Consider the following 10,746-nt stretch of genomic DNA (forward strand, 5'->3'; position numbering starts at 1 on the left):
TCTTGTATAGATTTTCTTTTATGGAATGATGAAGCTAACAATGTTGTACGTTAATGATAATTTTTTTCACAGTAATATTAACACTTATAATGTGAAAATGATTTATTCTTTGCTTTTGTGATATATTTCAAATATGTCGTCTATCACTTAGCCGTGCTGAAATAAAAAATGTTAAATAAATTAGTCTACAGAAAATAACATTGAATAAGTAGTATTTAAATGTTGGTTGGATGGATGAAAAATTGCTGCTTAAAGTGAAAATGAGATCGATACTATAAACACCTCTCCAAAACAAGGGTTGAAGTCTTTTTTGCATCTGAAAAAAAAGTTTGTTTTTTTGGTGATTAAGATAATCACACACACAATGTTGACTGCTGTACATCTATTTTTTTTTTTTACATTTTTACCTACACTGTCTGTTTGTTTTGTTCACGTATCGTTGTCAACAGAATCGAATTTGTTGCTGTGAACTACTGTATCACGCTTGTTAACACTGAGGTTGTGAGTTCGCACCCTGTTGGTTTAAATCTATGCGACTGTCATGCAGGTGAGAGGTTTAGCTAGCTATAAAACCAGGTTCACTCCACCATTTTCTACATAAGAAGATGCCTGTACCAAGTCCGGAATATGACAATTGTTATCCATTCGTTTGATGAGTTTGAACTATTGATTTTGCCATTTGATATTGGACTTTCCTTTTGGGGTTTTCCTCGGAGTTCATTATCTTTATGTTTTTACTTTTTGGTTATTGTATTCGAACTACTGTATCACTTGCCTGTTATAAGACTGAGGTTGTGAGTTAGCATCCTGTATGTTGCTGGTGCGCCATTGAGAGGAAAATCAACATCTTTGTTTCAGGTATATTGTGTCAATATTCGTTTTCGTTTTTCAGTTTCAATTTCTATTTTTGGAGAAATCATCAATAACTTTGAAGTACACAAATGTTTCCTTTTGTTTAAAGTTCATCATTTGAGTAAGATCCAGAGATAGTTTCAATAGTTTCAATATTTCTGTCATACGGGTTTAGCTGTCAGATAACCATAATGACATTGATTTATCACTTCTGGTTTTCGTATTGGACAAAGGAATAGGTTAAAGTGTGTGCTGTTCGGAAAATGCGTTCGTTGTTTTTCATTTGAGTTATATTTTGATAACTTAAATAACAAAAGGCAAACATATGTAATTCTGAAATCTGACAGATTAAACCAAATCATAAATCTGGAGAATACAACGATTAATACATTGTACAATTGCTTCATAATTATATTTTAAATTGTGCCAAAGATATCTTATACGTTTTCTTTTTAAAAATGAACTCAATGTTGGTTTGCCAGTCTGTTTATCTAAACATATCTTTCATTACTGTTTTAACACTTACTGTCGTTGTTGTTGCATTCACCGATGCTCTCACATGGACATTCAAAAAGGCGGCAAGGTACCACTTGATGTCTGAAATATCGAAAATAAAATGATATTAATTACCTCAGCAGTTGATTTTTCAAAAGATTAGTGACTACTGCATGACGTTCAATAGCTGTATGAATTGTGTGATATGTTAAAAATTTAAAAAGAGAGATAATAATAATCTTAAATTATTTTTAATTGTAGTTCCTTCATCTGTTTTAGAAATTCAGTATGATAGTATTTTTACTGAACAAATACACATTTTTGTCCGCCTCCCACCGCGGGATTTTCTTGTCATGATAAAGACTTATTGGTGGAAGTCGGCTGGTGTTTTCACTCTTTGGCCGGGTTGTTGTCTTTTTGACGCATTTCCCTTTACTAATGAAATTAATGTCGATTTGCCACTATCTGTTTTGAGTGAAATTTATATTGGTGTAAGTGCTGCGTTATTCGGAGAACTTTAGTCTCCGTGTGGGTTCATTGCTTTTCTATTGTGTTCTATTATAATTCCCCGATATTAAGAACGTAGGTGACTTATTCAACACCTGTTATCTTTTATTTGAATACATATTTCACTATAATTATTATTTAAACATACTGTTGTTGGTGGTCCACCCACACATGGACATTCACGACGGCAATCTAAAACTTCATGACTGAAATAACAAATATAACATTTTGAAAGAGGGACGAAAGATACTAAACGGACAGTGATCTTCGTAAATTCATGCAATTGTAATTTTGGTACTGGGCGGATGATGTCATCGGGGACAAAATGTCATCCACCAGAGACATCGACCGTTCCACTTCTGTCATGGAAATCTTTCTTCCAAAACGGTCATTGAAAATGTTTTGAAAAAAATATTGATGATTTCTATTACATACATTTTTGTCTTTAGATAATGATCTGCTACAATGGTGTGTTGAAGACCCATTGGTGGATTGTTGTCGCTTTTCCCTATTTACTTCTAAATTTTAATGAACCAGCTTGAAACAAACTCTGCGATATATATATATAGTACCTTATGTTTCATAAGTTGTATTTACAAACACAGTTTCGAATGTACAAACGTAGCATAATATATTGCTTGTTTTTTTATCCATAAAAACAGAAAAACAATAAGATATTTTTTATTTCATTATCAATGTGACCATCCAAACATATTTGTCAATCTTAAAATTGTTTGCAGGAAAGCAGCCATTCGCGAAAATTAGCGTTCGAAAAGTACGCAGATTTTCAGAAAATGTTTTGAATGATGATGGAAGGAGGGCTTATAAATGAACTAATATCTATGTTAATATTGTTGTGATGGGGTTGGGAGGTATCTTTTTTTTTTAACTCCTGTAAAAATAGATTTTATTACTGAGTAAAATTTGCCATGAAATGACTTGCGTTTGATTTAGCGTTCTTTAACGTTTTAATTTTCAGCAACACTAATTAACCATGCAATCTTCAAATTTCATAAATGAAATGGTAATTAAGGTAACAAAAACAAACCTTATTAAATCACATAAGCGAGACAGCGTTCTTCGACAGGGAACATCTATTTTTTAACATGTCTCTTATTAGAAGCATGCAATATTCAGTAACTAGTATTAAAGTGATTCAGCTTATAGCTTGCAATTCTGTATAAGAACAGAATGCAATTTGCCATAGGAACTCCCTTTGCGCCTAAAACTGTACAACATTTTCTATGAAGTTTCGTGAATGTATAATGGTTTTGACAACCAGGTTTCTATGATCTTAACTAAATCAATCCAACGTTCTATTAAGCATTGTTGTCTAGATTAAGACATATTTGTATATTACATTTGTTAGAAATTTTATTAATTAAATAATCAATTATCACCAGCATAGTACTATATTCAATTAATATCAACATTGATGTAGTATTTAATTATCACCAGCATGCCTTACAATATACGTTGCTCTAACCGCGGGTTCGTGTAAATTCTTATGTAATAATAAAGGTTGAGGATTAGTATTTTTCTGTTTTGTAAAATAACTTACGTGCACGATAGGCAACCTTCGTTAGTATGAGTCACATTAATTGTGGAGCAAACGGGATCAACATACGCAGCACACTGACAGCTATTAGTATGTTCAGAATACATAATATCTATAAAAAAAACCAACAATGCACCAATAAAAATAGAAAATAAATTACAAATATTTTATTGCTGTATTGAGAATTTTGTGTTAAGCTACATTTATATCCTTTGGACAAAATTCACCAAACACTTATATCAATTTATGTTTTTTTCTATCGTTACTGGACCATTCGGTGAATCATATAGGTCTACAATGATAAATATACCACTGTATTTATCGTTCGGTAAAAAGGTGGATATCACCATAGATTTTCTCAAAACTCTATCGTGTTGCATTGTCGAAAATACATTTAGTATTTCTATAGGGTGTACATTGGATTCATTCATATTCGTTGGATACCAATTTTCGTGGATTTCGTTGGTACATGGAAATCACGAATTTAATATATTCATTACGACAAATTTATGTGACGTATATAATTTTTCTGACGTCAGACACCCAAATCAATCCATGTGTTCGTAGATAGTAGATGTTGTTGTGTCCTGTTAAATTGTTATACGATGATGACTGATGTTCCCATATTTTGACTATTTTATTGATTGTGACTGTTTATTTAACGCATCATGTAAATGTAACGGAATTTGATGAGACTGTTATTAAAGTGAGAGGGTTAGCGCTATAGAACCAGGTTTAATCCACCATTTTCTACATTTGAAAATGCCTGTACCAAGTCAGGAATATGACAGTTCTTGTCCATTCGTTTTTGATGCGTTTTGGTTTTTGATTTTGACATGTGATTATGGACTTTCCAAATTGATTTTCCTCTGAGTTCAGTATTTTTGTGATTTTACTTTTTTCTATAGGGTGTACATTGGATTCATTCATATTCGTTGGATACCAATTTTCGTGGATTTCGTTGGTACATGGAAATCACGAATTTAAATATTCAACTAATTGAAAATTTTCTAAAGGAATCTATCCAGACTTTGCCAAAACCAAGAAATTATATATCCACGAATATACAAGTTTTCCTCAAACCACAAAAATTGGTATCCACGAAAATAAATTAATCTACAGTATAACATTTCTCTTAGTATACGTTATGATTAAGTTGGATTAGCAAGGATACATGAAATATGGAATTATTATTCTTTGATCAAATCTTATTTAACTATTATTTTAAATATGTGGATTTGTTGTGGTTAATGAAACTTGTCATACAAGAAGAACAGTTTTTCCAGGTTTAACCAACTATTTCGTTGGTAAGATGAGTGCCCCATGTAAAAAAAAAATATGATTGTTGTTTAAAGTTGTTGGTTGGTTCATGTAGCGATTATATTTTACCCCGAACCGAAATAACCTGATGTGTCTTTGTCCATCTGTTTTTGAAATTTGCCTGCATACGATATAATTGCAAAATATGTTTGGAGGATTTGTCTTTATGGTACGGCTTTCACGAAAGCTCTCCTGATAAAACATGAAAGGAGTACGTTCGGTAGGGACATATTTGACCCCGATTATAAAGTTTAGTGTTACAAGACAAAAGATGTTTCAAGTTGACCTAAAGATGTGTGAAAAAGTTATTTTAGAACTATTTTTGTCAACGTTTAATTCTAGCACGTTGATTTTTACATCACAAAAAGGTCAAAATATGTGATTTTAGTAAAAGTTGACAAAATCGGCTGAATTGCAACCACATTTAGGACCAGGAAACATAGATCGAAGGCGTCATCAAATCAAATATTCAAATAAGACGTGTGAAATATCTTCACAAACAATATATTAAAATATCTTTGTTGTCGACGTATGCGTTCCATGTTTCCTGTCCAATAACCTATGGAAATTTAGCCATTTTTATTGATTTTTTCGTTAAAAAATCAATATGAGTACAACTTATGACGTAATCATAAAATGCAGGAACGTTAATTTTTCAACAAGATGGCTTATTTTTGAATCTAGTCATTGTATTAGCTATAATTTCCTGTGATATTGGTCAATAAATCGTAAATTGAAATTTACTTTAAAACAGGGAGCCATTTTAGAACCTTAACGAACCTACTTCTTTTTTAATCGGATTTGTTAAGGAAATTGCACGCACACGATTCACCCATCTTTCTTTTATATGCGCTACATATAAATTTTCTGTTTTTAAGGTGGTACCCAACACTTGCACTAAAATTTATTCGGCTCGTTTAATTTTCATAAAATTTTATCAAAGTACTTACTTTTACCCCATTAACAAAAATATAAAAAAAATCAAAAATTTGAACTAACCGTTTTGTCAGAAAATTTAAACTATATAGCAGTTTGACAAACACCAATTTTGATAATTGAAAAGCTTAATATTCCTTTTACAACACAACGTAATTAAACGTTTAGCTGACTTTACATAGTTATCTCCCTGTAGTGTTAGGTACCACCTTAATGTATGCTTGTATTGGCAAAGAACTGTACGATGTGATTTTGTTTCGTAAAATGAATATCCAGAAATATTACCTGTAGTTATGAACAGTATTAAGACAATCAATATCAGTTTCGTCATAGTGTGTTTCTTATATATATAGTTCGATATAATAAAACAACTAATTCCTTTAAATAAATAAAAAAAAAACAATAATATTAATACTGATAATAATAATAATAATAATAATAATAGTTAACATGACTATAATAATTTTAATGATTCATTAATAATAATAATAATAATAATAATAATAATAATAATAATAATAATAATAATAATAATAATAATAATAATAATAATAATAATAATAATAATAATAATAATAATAATAATAATACATACATGATTAGATATTACAAATAAAAAGTTTTAAATTAAGAATGGAAATGGGGAATTTGTCAAAAGGACAACAACCCTACAAAAATGCAAATTAGAGATGAAGACGCAGTGAGAAAATCCCACACTCGGTGGTGGTCTTCATCTGACCTTTAAACATAATTGTGTACAAGTTCGGTGGAAATGGATGACATGCCAAACCCCAAAACATATAAATGAACGAAACCAGGGGCCAGCTGAAGGACGCCTCCGGGTGCGGGAATTTCTCGCTACATTGAAGACCTGTTGCTGACCTTCTGCTATTGTTTTTTTATTTGGTCGGGTTGTTGTCTCTTTGACACATTCCCCATTTCCATTCTCAATTTTAAATGAACGAAAACAAAACAGAGAAGACTAAATATACTAAATAATGGAGTTTAAATCATTCTTAAGTTATTTTTGAATATAAAAAAAACACAAAACTTGTCAAATGGTATTAACGTAAACTGTTTTAGCGCAATGGTACACGTTTTAAAGTGAATCATTAGCATTATGATATATAGTAAACGCACTTATCTTCTTTAATCAAACATGTCGAATTCAACCTGTAATTTATCATCATAATTTAACATGTATATAATGTATTATTCTATATCTTGTTGTTAAACTACATGTTCCTAAGGATAATCCAGAACCTACAAACCTGCAATACTGTAATTGTTTCTTTTTTTCTGAATAAATGGAAATTTCGTTAGATGTTATATCACTTTTAAACCTTTAAATGAGTAGTTATTTTCTGAACTCTAAAATTGTTTCAATCTGAACAGTTTTTCTCTCATTTCACTATAACACATTATTCTCTCATGTTATTATGTAATGTTCATGTTAAAAGCCATTATCTTGATAAGCTTGACATGGGATGCTAGAATGACATATTCGTGGTGCTAAAGGGGCGGGCATGAATAGTGGGAAGGTGTATAATGGTCATATTTATAAATTAACTTTGTGCAAACGTTTGAATTTTTTTTTAAATACTAAGACTTTTCTTCTGTGCTGACATGAATTATCATTGATATTATCATATTTACAAATAAACTGTTTGCAAAACTTAATAATTTTTGGTATCTATGATTAGTTTGTTTATAGTCTTTCAGTATCTAAAAAACCTGTTGATATGATGGCAATTATTAAAGTAAAGAGTTGAACTTCATAATCGTTTTTCTACGTGTGAAAACGTATTTAATAGATCTTTTTTTGATTTGTTATCGTTCTGAATAAGCATGAACGTTTTCCCTTTTGATTTTATATAAATAGCGTTCAATCAATAAAAACTCATATTTTATTATTCTTTTTCATCGTGCTTTTAAATAAGATCCTGCTAACAAACACAAGGCGTTTATCCAAATCACGCTTTATTTTTTAACAATCAATTTCCTTTATTAACACAACTACCATCCCAATCAAGAGCACAAACATTTTGATAAAATTGGAATGGAAGGAACACACTCTGTTTTAAAATGCGAAAAAAATTAATCTCTTATTCAAATAATGTCGACTCAGTCGGGCAAGCGAAATATATGAAACAATCCGAACTGGTATTTTCAAAAAATAAAAACGCATCATGATTCATGAATTCGGACCAAGGTAAGTATTTAGAAACACAAATAACGAAAAAACGAAATCGACACTCGTATAATAAAATGAATACCAAGCGGAAAAAATCGAAGTGACATGCGACTGACAAAAGCGTCAAGAAATCATCTTAAAAATTTTTAATGATTCAATTTAGTTTCATTATAAATACATTTCGGATAATAATGGTTTTTCCTTATTTTGCCGACATAAGATTTTTATTACTTTAAACGTTAAAATATAATATAGTATTTTGATATGAGCGTCACTGATAAGTCTTGTGTAGACGAAACGCGCGTTTGCCGTACTAAATTATAATCCTGGTATCTTTGATAACTTTTTACGTGTCGACTTACCTTGAAATGTTCTTGATATTTATAATTAACAAGAACACATCCTCTCATTTATATATACGTACGAGGAAATTGTTTTATAAAATATTTTAAAAAGGCAAAATTAATTGAAAATAAAAGTTGTCTTGACAAGAGTCAAAAGTGCATTCATTGGTACATAACAAACAGATTATAAACGAAAAACACTAGGATGTAATTTTAAGTGTTTGGAATTTTCCTATTGCCAGGTTTACTTGATCGATTGTATGGCATTACGTCATAATTAAAACTGAAAAGATAAGGGAATTTAAATCTTCGATGTATGTGATAAGCACAAGAGATGCATATAGACAAATAAACAAGACATCTAAAATAATAAAGAGAATGGGAATGAATAAACGAATAAAATTATAAGTTTTTCGCAACGATTTGCCTTTCAATCGTGCATACAGTTTTTGTTGAAATTGTTTAACATAACTAGAAATCATTTAGATCATCTCTAGAATGTTCTGTTCTTACTTTTAAATAGGTAATATGTCAGCAGAGATGTTTTTTTTTTATGTATTCTTCATATTAAAGTGTGAAAATATTTAAGATCGCATGAAATTTATGACTGCAAAGTCAAAATATTTTATACTTTATTTCCCGAACAAATTTTTTTTTTCATACAGACTTTATCGAACATAAAAGCCCCTGAAGTAATTACAATTATTCTTTCCTTAAAGTTATATGCTTTCTATCAATTACATCGGATTGACATTATTGTGAGCATTGTGATAGCATTATATTTTGTGAACATTGTGATTGCATTATATTTTGTGAACATTTTGATTGCATTATATTTTGTAAACACATTATTTGTGTGCAGCAACATTTCCTTAAATCACAGTTATCAATCTGCCATTTTTGTCATTGTTCAAAGATTACAAGGATAGATGCACATAACAATTATCCGAGTTCTCAGCAGTTTATTTGAAATTATGAAAAAAAATCTTTACATGTGAAGAGTTTTGATTAACAGACAAACATACCAAGCAGACAATGACTCAAATGTAGTCAGTAAAAAGCCTGAAGATGATGAAACTTTTGAAGCAGTCAATGTTGTAAAACATTTTCAGGAATCAGATGACCAAGCAGCAAACGACAGACACAGACGACCAGTCAAAGTGATATGATAATATTGAAATATGAAATATATTGACACTTAAATAAAAAAAAACATTATTTATTTCTTTAAATTCCCTGACCATAAGGGAAAGGACCATTTAGTTTGAGGGGAAAAGGTTACGTTTTTTCTAAAATTGATTTAAAAAAAAAAGGAAAGAATAAAATAATTTGATATTTCTTTGTGTGAAGACAATGATGGAAACTATCAAGTAGGTTATTTCAAAATGCGAGTTTGTATTACTGTGATTATAACCTTGTCGCACGGAATGTACAGTTTATAAAAGCTTCGTCAAAAGCTTAAAATCTACAGATAGTCAATAGACAAGACAACATAATTTCTGTTAACAAAATTGTGATAAATTACTACATGAATGATTATTTTAACAGCTAATCATTGTGTATTTGTCTGCCAAAAAGTGGTGGACTAAAGGACCGGTCAAACAGTTACACCGAAGAACCAAGAGACTCATAAGAGACCAGCTGGTGATCAAATTAGGACTGATCAATCTGAAAGCAGAACTCAAAAAGTGACATAACAATTTTATCATATTGTTCATTTTTGTAATAAAATATTCAAATGTTTGATGCATCTAACACCAACATTAAATAAAATGTTGTCTTTCCATTTTCTCATCCATTCTAGACCTCATCCAAGGGGAGACTTTGTGTTTCTTGTGTTATTACTGCGTGTCCAAACATTTATTATTTATATATACCATGCATACAATTAGAAACTTCGAAGTTTAATGCAAGTTTTTTTTTGTATTTTGACATGAACTAATGTTCTTCTCATAATCATTCAGTAACAAAAACAATATATTCAAAATAGTGAAAGTTAATCTACTATTGTTGTTTAAAACCTACATCCCAAAATATTATACTGTTACCTCCATTTAATTAAAACTCAAATCATAAATTTAAAATATGTCATATGTCCTCTGTGCTTGTAGGTTAATTTCTAAAGCAATAATTGTGAATTGGTGCCATGAAATCGGCGATTTTATCCAATCAAAATGAGTGTTACAAACAATGTTGCATTAATATAAGGTTGTTGTCTTTTCTTTGTAAATCATTTCTCCTTATCTCCTTATAATATGCCTTAAACTATGTTCCTTCTTACTAAATACTTAGGGTTCGAAGCTTACTATAGACTGAGGAAAGAATATTAGTCCCTTGTATTACAGGTATGCGTATAGGACTTGCAGAAAAATCAACCAATAGATATGATAACATGTGGTATGAGTGCCTATGAGAAAACTCTCATCCAAGTCACAATTTGTAATAGTAAACCATTATATTTCAAAGTACAGTCTTCGCTAGAATGTATTGGTTAAGTCTGAAATACTAAGGTTGTCTTATAAAAAGTGCGTTTTATTCCC

This window comes from Mytilus trossulus, chromosome 6, assembly GCF_036588685.1.
Source record: "Mytilus trossulus isolate FHL-02 chromosome 6, PNRI_Mtr1.1.1.hap1, whole genome shotgun sequence".
Taxonomy (NCBI): domain Eukaryota; kingdom Metazoa; phylum Mollusca; class Bivalvia; order Mytilida; family Mytilidae; genus Mytilus; species Mytilus trossulus.